This window comes from Monodon monoceros, unplaced genomic scaffold (genome assembly GCF_005190385.1).
Source record: "Monodon monoceros isolate NGI ecotype Baffin Bay Population unplaced genomic scaffold, NGI_Narwhal_1 Super_Scaffold_19, whole genome shotgun sequence".
Lineage (NCBI taxonomy): Eukaryota > Metazoa > Chordata > Mammalia > Artiodactyla > Monodontidae > Monodon > Monodon monoceros.
The window spans coordinates 34,730,279-34,739,994 of NW_021703775.1; the positions used below are offsets into that span (position 1 = coordinate 34,730,279).

General features: G+C 41.2%; 1 protein-coding gene across 1 annotated transcript in view; it reads left to right on the forward strand.

The window, feature by feature from the left end:
• Window positions 1–5,210: 5,210 nt before the first annotated feature.
• The window catches only part of PELI1 (pellino E3 ubiquitin protein ligase 1), a 138,187-nt gene continuing 133,681 nt past the window's right edge, over window positions 5,211–9,716 (forward strand). Inside the window, exon 1 of the mRNA XM_029231849.1 lies at window positions 5,211–5,649. The gene's annotated coding sequence lies outside the window, so the exon portion shown is untranslated. The remainder of the gene's footprint in view (window positions 5,650–9,716) is intronic.

The following is a 9,716-nucleotide window of genomic DNA, read 5'->3' on the forward strand; positions in this document are numbered from 1 at the left end:
CTAGAGTCTGTCATCCAGAGTGAAGTAAGTCAGAAAGAGAAAAACAAATACCATATGCTAACACATATATATGGAATGTAAAAAAATTTTTTTTAATGGTTCTGAAGAACATAGGGGCAGGACAGGAATAAAGACACAGACATAGAGAATGGACTTGAGTACACAGGGAGGGGGAAGGATAAGCTGGGACAAAGTGTGAGAGTGCCATTGACATATATACACTACCAAATGTAAAATAGCTAGTGGGAAGCAGCCACAAAGCACAGGGAGATCAGCTCTGTGCCTTGTGACCACCTAGAGGGGTGGGATAGGGAGGGTGGGAGGGAGACGCAAGAGGGAGGGGATATGGGGATATATAGCTGATTCACTTTGTTATACAGCAGAAACTAACACAACATTGTAAAGCAATTATACTCCAATAAAGATGTTTTTTAAAAAAACTGTGCTAAAAACCAGTAGTGGTATGCCCACATTTTCTACCCTGATTCTGAAAGTGGATGATAAAGGGGTGGAGGATGAGATAAGTGGGGAGAGGGGAGAGACCACCCCACCCACAAACAGGGCATGGAGAGGAATAAACCTGAAGCAAGAACATCTGCTTCCATGACTTAGGTTGGTGATTAGATAATGCTGGTATAGACACAAACACCGTCAACAATCTTGTTGGGTACGAATGGAAGAAAAAAAATAGTCATGATTCTTCCACCAAGAAATTTGAAACATGAGACAAAATCAAGAATAATAGTAGCTACCCCTTTTTGAGCATTGACATTGTGGCAGGCATTTTGTGAAGTACCTTCATACAGTTTTACCTTTAAATCTCTCAGCAGCCCTGGATGGAAGGAGTTATCTCCCTGTTTTGCAAAGTCAGCTCAGAGAAAGGAAATGACTTGTCCCAGGTCATGCAACTAGAACACGACAGAGTTGACCCACTTGCCTCCAGAGTCCTTGTTCTTAACTGTTACATCGCATCTCCTCTCTTCAATAAGATGAATTCACGTGGTATTTATAAACATGGAAGAAATATAAAATTTGGAGGTGGCATAAGGTAACATTTTTTTTTTTTTTTTGCGGTACGCGGGCCTCTCACTGTTGTGGCCTCTCCCGTTGCGGAGCACAGGTTCCAGACGCACAGGCGCAGTGGCCATGGCTCACGGCCCCAGCCGCTCCGCGGCACGTGGGATCCTCCCGAACCGGGGCACGAACCCGTGTCCCCTGCCTCGGCAGGCAGACTCTCAACCACTGCACCACCAGGGAAGCCCAAGGTAACATTTTTTAAAAGCCTCAGCAAAATTACTGATTCATTTAAACCATCCAAGTAGGCAGAGTTCGGTAGGTCTGTGGAGGCCCTGAAAGAGCCATGCCCACAGTCCTGCTTGTCATCTCAGTGACAACGCCATCATCGCCTCCATTTAATGCCACAAAGTTAGCTCAATACCGATAGACAAGGAAATGCCAGTGCCTTGCTCACAAAGGTTCAGGTTGCCAAAAGTTGTAGAACACAGGTTGTTCTGTAGTCGATTCCCTGTTGATATAAAACTCACAAGTAAGATGTTTCATTACACTGAGAACTCAGGATGGTTAGGTTTCTCCACATAGTGGGGGAACCAAGGGTGGGTACCAAAAGCAAATGGAATTTTGGGGGATGGAATGTTCCACTGAAACTGGTGGGGAGGAAGAAGTGGACTTGTGTTAAAGTGACCACTACTTCTGCATCACATTCTTTCTAGTATTTTGCCTCAAAAGCAAATCTAAACCTCAACAGACAAAAATAAAAGACCTGTTATGGATTCCTGATTTTTAAAAAAATCTAGCCTAACTTTACACTTGAATGTGAAGTCAACATGCTGTAGAATCTGGCTTTTTGACATAATCCGGGACAGTTTCTACCCGGACTAAACTTTCTGGCTATTTAGCCTGAGAAGCAGACGTTCCTCTGTTCAAACGTAGTTGTAGCTGCATTACCTAATATCAGGATCACCTTTTAGCTCATTTCTATATTTTTCAAGTAGCAACAGCTCTTACCTTTATGGTAAAGGTACCCTTGACCACCTGGACCTGAATGTCCTTAGCATTTGTTGTTTGGACCAAGCATTAGGCACTCACGTATTTGCAAATGTTGTAGAAGGCAGTGTGACCTAGTGGAAGGGGACTCCCAGCAGTGGGAAGGAACTGGCCCTTGCCATGTGGAGACAGTGCCTCCAGTCTCATGAGGCCAGATTTGGGATTCATGGGCTCTAAGCACAACCTAACATAGCAGCAATCATTGGGATGTTCACCAGGTTAAAAAGAGACAACAGGTCCAAAATGGAGTCACTTGTGCTAAGACCCACATCAGCAAACCAAGACTTAATACCCAACCTAATTGCAGCCTCACCTCCTCCCAGGAACGTAATCTTAAACCGGTCCATCTGGAATTTCCAGGTCAGTACTAGTGAGGTAATCCACATGATAGACTCCTTCTGTTCCCCAAAGAAAGATGAGGTAATCTGCTCTTTCCTTGTCCCTGCCCACTTCTATAAAACTCTCTTATTTTGTACGGCTCCTCAGAAAACCTTTCTATTTGCTTGATGGGATGCTGCCCGATTCATGAATTGTTGAATAAAGCCAGTTAGATCTTCAAATTTACTCCACTGAATTTTGTTTTTAACACCCTGTACTAAACTTTCAATCAAGTCCTACCCCAAATTGCAGCCTGGTTTCAGCTGTGCCATGGGGAATTAAGGAAAGGGTCTGTGTCAGGCTTGGGATGGAGTAGCAAAGAGGAAAACAGTAACCTCTCTCCCAGTGCTACAGATGGAGTCTGGTTGGGGCAGGATGGCTCAGCCACGTGGCTAGAGAAGAAACTATTGGTTCTGTTTCTAAACACACAGGATCCCTCACATTCAGGACCTCTAAGAAATACCTGGGGCTATTTGTTGAGGGTTAGCTTCCCATAGAGCCAGGCAGAGGCTCAAAGCCATCATAAAGTGGGCATCAAATGTGACTCAATTTTGTGGTCCCAGACTGCTAAGGTCTATACATATAGGTCACATGAGTGTTTCTGTTCTGGTTTACTTTAATTGCTTCAATACATTAATTCATTCATTCATGTTTGTGGAGCACCTACTCTGGGCTAGGCACTGTTCTAGGCACTGGGGATAAAAGAGTAAGAACAACAAAAAAAGACAAATCTGACTTCATGAAAAAGTCCCTGCCCACACGGGGGAAAAATGCATTGCAAGGTACATTGTGTGCCTTCTAAATCCTAATCAGGAATAGAGAGGATTATCGATATTTTAATTTTTAAAGCTATGATTTAATTTAAATATGGTTTTGCTATACTGTAAGGAAACCTGATTCAGTCCTTTAAAATTAGGAGGATTTAGTAGATGTGGCACATCAGGAAGCTTTGGGAGCACATCTTCACCCTAGAATAACTTTCTGAAAAGAGAAAGGGCCCTCTTAAGATTCTTAGCTCTTCTGTATCCCTACCTCAGTGGTAACCATTGAGATTTCCTCTTGGCTCATAGCCAAAATCTAAATACTATCTTGGCCACTCACATCTGAAAAAAACAGAACAATAAAGTCCTCAGAAACAGACAGTCTTTAGATATTTCTTTTGAAAAGAGCACTAGAATAGAGCTTCTAAATCTTCTAATTGCCATTGCTGACGCAGTCTGTTGTAAAAATACAATAGTGAATAGGCAAGGACTGGAAAGTTCCAAATTGTCAAACATCGTTGAGATACTACAAATCATCTGTTTTAAAAAAATATGGCTGTCAGAGCCCGTGATCCTGATTACCGAGACATCTGTGACTAAATAATGCTGGTTATGGAAATTGTTGAAAAGTTATAAATAAATGTTAAGTAATACAGTACAGCTAATTCCCCAGGTGTTGTTTCTCTTCTCAAGTAAGGATCTACATGAACCAAGTGACAGCATACAGCTTTTCTGTGGGTGTAAATCTCTAGAGATATTGTTCACTCACATTTGCTTATGTACTTTTACTTTATCAGTCTCAATAACATTATTATTTCTTGCTTTGTTATTTCTTCTCTCTAATCCACATCAGTAGCCTGTTCTTATAAATAATTCAGCATCCGTCTGGGCATTTGTTTGCAATATTATCTTATACTATGTTATGTAGGAGGAGGGAGGCTGGTAATGCTTAAATATGGGGAAGTAACGTTTCTTTCAATCTTTCGTATTTGCAAAGTGGTTCTGTCGCATCCTTTGCCTGTGAACTTGCACTGAACTTTCTCTTCCACAAAGTCTGGTTTCATGGACTCAAGCCTGCTGCAAAATTTGATATAATTGACACTTGATAAGAGGGTCCAGTCTAGTCAAATATGCCTGCAAAATGATCTACCATATTTTTAATTCCTGGTGAACTTGCATCTATTTATATATTCAAAGAGGCTTCGAAGGAAGAAAGTCGGATCATCTGTACCCACTATGGGGCAAGCAGAACCTTTTTTTCTCCAGAAGAATAATGGTGATCAAATGCTGTCTTTGCTCGATCTTTGTCTTTGAACAATCTTGCTGGCTTACTTCCCACAATACATCCTGCATATACTTGGAGGTATTGGGAAGTTCACCATAATTGCAATGGACATCCAATCTAAATAGAGTTAAGGAAGACAAACTTTGAAAACAGAAAGAAGTCCATTTTGAAGAAGCGATGCTTATACTTCTCTTGACTGCCAATGACTAAGAGTATACCTTTTCTAAATTATGAAAATCTACTGGAATCCAGGTCAAGTGTTGACTCAGAGCCCTTTGCACATGCTATTCCCTCTGCTTGGAATGCTGCTTCCTTCCCATCCACTCTACCCCAACTTCCAATCTAATGTCAGTTCACCCTTAGGATCTTAGCTTCCCTGACATCTCAGCAGAGGCTGGGTGCCCCCACCTATGCTAGCATGATACTCTCTATCTCCACTTTGTAGCACTGTCTCCCTTTTTCTTTAGTGGTCGGTTGATGTCTGCTTCCCCCAATAGGCATAAAAAAGCTGTAGGAGAGCAGAACTGTATCAGTCTTATTTATCACTGGCTAGCCATTTCAAGGTAGTTGTTCAATAAGGATTTGAATGGATAAATCAATGCATGTGAGTGAAAATAACAGTATCATTTGTATGTTTGTTTACTACTTGTCAGGCTTTCTGCTGAGTATTTCACATGTGAGAATGAATGAGTGAAAGACCTTCAAAAACGAGCACTAAGAACATTAACATCATCTGAATGAATAGTAGATCTCCTCTTAAACAAGTTATGCGTGAAGTTTTTTTGTTTGTATAAAATTTAGGGGAAAGTTTCAAAGTCAGTATTACATGATTTACCAAACTTACAAACCAAGGAGAAACTCAAGTTTTATGGGTAAACTGCTAAGAGCAAAGCTTGGGAAATACCATCCAGGATAATGTACTTTTTTTTTTTTTGAGGTACGTGGGCCTCTCATTGTTGTGGCCTCTCCCATTGCAGGGCACAGGCTCCGGACGCGCAGGCTCAGCGGCCATGGCTCACAGGCCCAGCCGCTCCTCGGCATGTGGGATCCTCCCGAACCGGGGCACGAACCCGTGTCCCCTGCATCGGCAGGCAGACTCCCAACCACTGCACCACCAGGGAAGCCCAGGATAATGTACATTTTACTCAGATATTCAAAGAGGTATGTGGACCCCAAAAGGGTTAAAAATGAATGCTGTGTATACTATTTTGTGAACTGCATTTTTCACTCAGTACATCTTGATCATCTTATTACATCATCAAACTTTCCTCTGCAACATCTTTTCAAGTGGCTATAAGAATTCCATTGCATGCATGTGCCATTGTTTATTTAACTCTTCCTCTAAGATAGGGCAACCTAAATGTTAGGTTACCTCCAATTTTTTGCTATCATCAACTCATAGCTAAATTTTTGCATATGTCCTTAATTATTTGCTTGGAGTAAATTTAATATTTTGAAGGGATCAAATTATAGGGGCCAATATTTCCAATAGTATTTGAGAAGAACATGGATTCACACATATTTTACCCAGGCCTGAGATCATACCCTTCCTTTAATTCACAGAGCACAAACCTAACAACTTCCAAACATTTAACAGCATTAACAACACTTAGCATTTTAATTTACATTCATTGAGTTGCTTTATTATTTCTTCATCTAGCCTCAATCAAAGCAGCAAAATGTTAGCAATGTTTAATTAAAAGAAATTCTAAAGGACCCATCCGGGAATGGCAGGACCTTGGCCTATGGTACATTCCTGACAGTGAATATTTAAAATACTTGTCATGATATTTCTTCTAATTCTGGAGAGTTTTTAAATGTATGCAACTGATAATCTTACAAAGCAATCATGAACCCCTCCACTATGTTTCCAAGAAAAATCTCTAGTTTTCTAGACTACTAAGAATTTTAAAAGGTCAAAACTGAATACTTTTGATTTCTTACCTCCTAAAAGGCAAACCAGGCTATTTGATGGCATGTGTGGTCCAAAGAGAAAAGAGCTTCTAAAATTAGTATGAAGCCCATCCTACTGTGACATAATAATGAATAGAATCACTGATTTCATAACTAATAGGACTCGGGGTCTATGGGAAAGTCAGCTTGGCTGACATTCCTAGAGGAGTGAAAGTTCCTCCAAAGTTAATGGTAGAAACAAAAGATTAGGAGCCACGATGTTCCCACCTAGAGGAAACCTTATTGTACAGGATGCATTTCAGCAGTGGCCGTTCTTGAAGGGCAATGCATCTCAGATATTGAAATGCTATGGGATGCAGTAAAAAACAGAACAGCTAATGAACTTCACTGAACAACTTCATCTGTGATAGCTATTTGTGACGTCGCACATTCTGGCACGTCAGTCATTACCTTGAAAAGCTTTTTAAAAAAAGTGATCCCAATCTCAGAAAACACAAATAGATCCCCAATCTGTAAAACCCTCCCTGCTATCTTTAATCTTTCAAACCTACATGTTGTCAGATAAATTTAATGGGTAAGACAAAGCTCTTAAGATGTATTTGGATCCCTTACAATTGAGATCTGATAATCAAGGGACCGGGAAGAAAAGGCCCAACAGACAAGAAATTGTTTCAAAAGTTTTATCCCGTTTTCGTATTTCTAATAAAATTTGGTTTCCAGAGATGATACCAGAAGAAGTAGAGGAGTGGCTTTAACAGTATTCCTGTGGGTTTGGGGTTTTTTGTTTGCTCATTTTTGTTGTTGTTGCTTTGAGTTTGGGGTGTTTTGTTTTGTTTTGCTTTGCTTTGCAAGTTCAGGTATTTAACTGTTGTTATTCTTCCAAAGTGGTAGTTCTTCTCCCTTTAATCCACTGCTTCAAGTCATTGTACATCATGTTTTGAACAACACCTACCACAAGCCAAAAGCTTTATGAAATGGACACTGCTCAAACTTGAGGAAATGGAGCATTAAGACCCACTAGGGAGCTAATGATCCTCCACCAATGCTTTTCAGCAGTTTTGCTCTTGGTCCACAGGGCCGCTCATTCTTCTTAGGATATACTCTTTACATATCTTTGATTATGGTACAGATTCTTTGAAGACCTTCCCCTGGTATCCCTAAGACAACTAAGTTTCTGAGACATTTGCTACATTAATTAATGCCACTCAAACAGTAGAGATTAAATCCTCCCAGGCTCCCAGCCAAATGGAGACTCTTCCCTCTGCTAGGTCACCAAAAAAAGGAACAGAAGCAAATGTACACACATGTAAAAATACCCATCAATTCCAGAACTGCTCACAACACAGTTCCAGAAGGCTATCTTGTTACTAAAAGATCCCAAATGAAAATATAAGAAAGCAGGTTCCCCCCAAAATAGGGTAAAGTTTCAACCTTTGGAGAGCCGGCTCCAGACAGGGTAAACACGATATTGTATGTGTTCACAGCATGCTGTTATCTCATGGGCTGGCACAGAGACCAAGGAAGATCTGGCTTGGGAATCTCAGGAATGCTGTGTCTCAGGCTCATGGATGCACTTGACAGAGAGCCCAAACACATGAAAGTTCTATTGTCACGATCGTGATCTCACTGTGGGAAGACTCAGTGTTAGGTCAGGTGCCACATTTGAAATAAAAAAAAGTATGCGTCTCTGAGCTAACAGTGTAGACCTGTATGGACCATGCCACGCTCCAACCCAGGGTATCAAGACCAGTTTAGTAGAGCAGGAAGAGGTCATTTTCCAAACTGGTTGAATTCTAACAGAATTTCCTAAAGGACAGGAAGGAACTATGCTATGTTTCCCTGCAAACAAAGTAGAGTGAGCAAGGATGAAGAAGCACTCAAGAGTGAGCCTTAGCACACAGACAAGTTAAAGAAACTTGTAGGTGGAGATAAAGGCATTCTTAGAGGTGGCATGGAGTCTCAAAGAGGTGCAGATGAAGGAAATGTTTAGAATACTGCATCCACAGGCCAGGCACATCGTGCCTCCACCTACTCTGCAACTCAATAAATGTTTATTGAATTGAATTAATATGATTCTTAGCACTACAATGTAATCCAGGGCCTAATTAGCTAGTCCATGCAAGTCTTCAGGGAAGATCATTCTTAATATGCCTCCATTTTATATTTGGAGAACCAGAGACATGGAATGGTCAAGTGACATCCTCAGGTCACCCTGTGAGTTAGAGGCAGAGCCAAGACGGGAACCAGATGCACAAACACCCACTGGCCACCACTGAGCTGGTCAGCCACCGATGAGGCCACTTGCTGAGGAGGGAGGAATCCAAGATAAATGGAATTTGAGGTCTACACTCAGAGATTTTTCAGTTCCCTCAACAGATGAAGAAACTTGAATTAACTCATCAAACTCTCCCAGGGGCTGGCTCAGGAAATTGGAACTTCCAAGGTCAAGTGATAAGCTATGGAGGAAAAGCTCTAAGATGGCACAAGGAAGACTAACTGAGGAGTGGCAAGGTCCCACAGAAAGGGCATGCGCTCTGGAGGCTCTGAATCCAACTCTACCACTCACCAGCTGTGACCCGAAGCAATTTACTAACCTCTCCAAGACTCAGTTTCCTCATCTATACAAGGAAAATTGTAATGGCCATCTTGTAGAGCTGATGTGGATACTGAAGATGTTATATAAACCCCTAACATAAGGACTAGTCCATAATAGGCACTCAGAGACAAACAAAATGCTAGTTACAGGCATGATTCCACAAAGAACAACAGAGCTACATACATTTAGAGGACATGTGAATGTTTCCACCGACTTGATGAAAGGAAATGTAAAACCATTAATAAACACATGGACAAGACATTCAATCTGCAGATCACAAGGATAATTTTTTCAATGTGGGAGAAATGCTGTCCAGCAGCTTATGAGCAGATGTCACCCTGGAGTGGTGCCCTTGACACAGGGCAGGATGCCTTTCACTGTCTGTTCTCCTCCCCCTCACTCTCTGTTATGGCTTTTAATGTATGATGTTCATCAAATACACCACATACTGCATGGTGGTGTATCCATATACCATACAGACTGCATTTTTACTACAGACTCCCAAGATGGAAGGCAGATGTAATAGGCACTTAAATTTGCCCAAAGACTTAAGAAAGGGTTAAATTACTTAATGCTACATCTAATGGTAGGATTTGTGACAAAATTGGCTACTGAAAATGCATTTGGGGGTTCTCACCTTCCAAACCCAAACTGCATTAAACCAGCATGTTGAGCTGCATTTGGAACTTTATTTGACAATATAATGGTTGATATTATC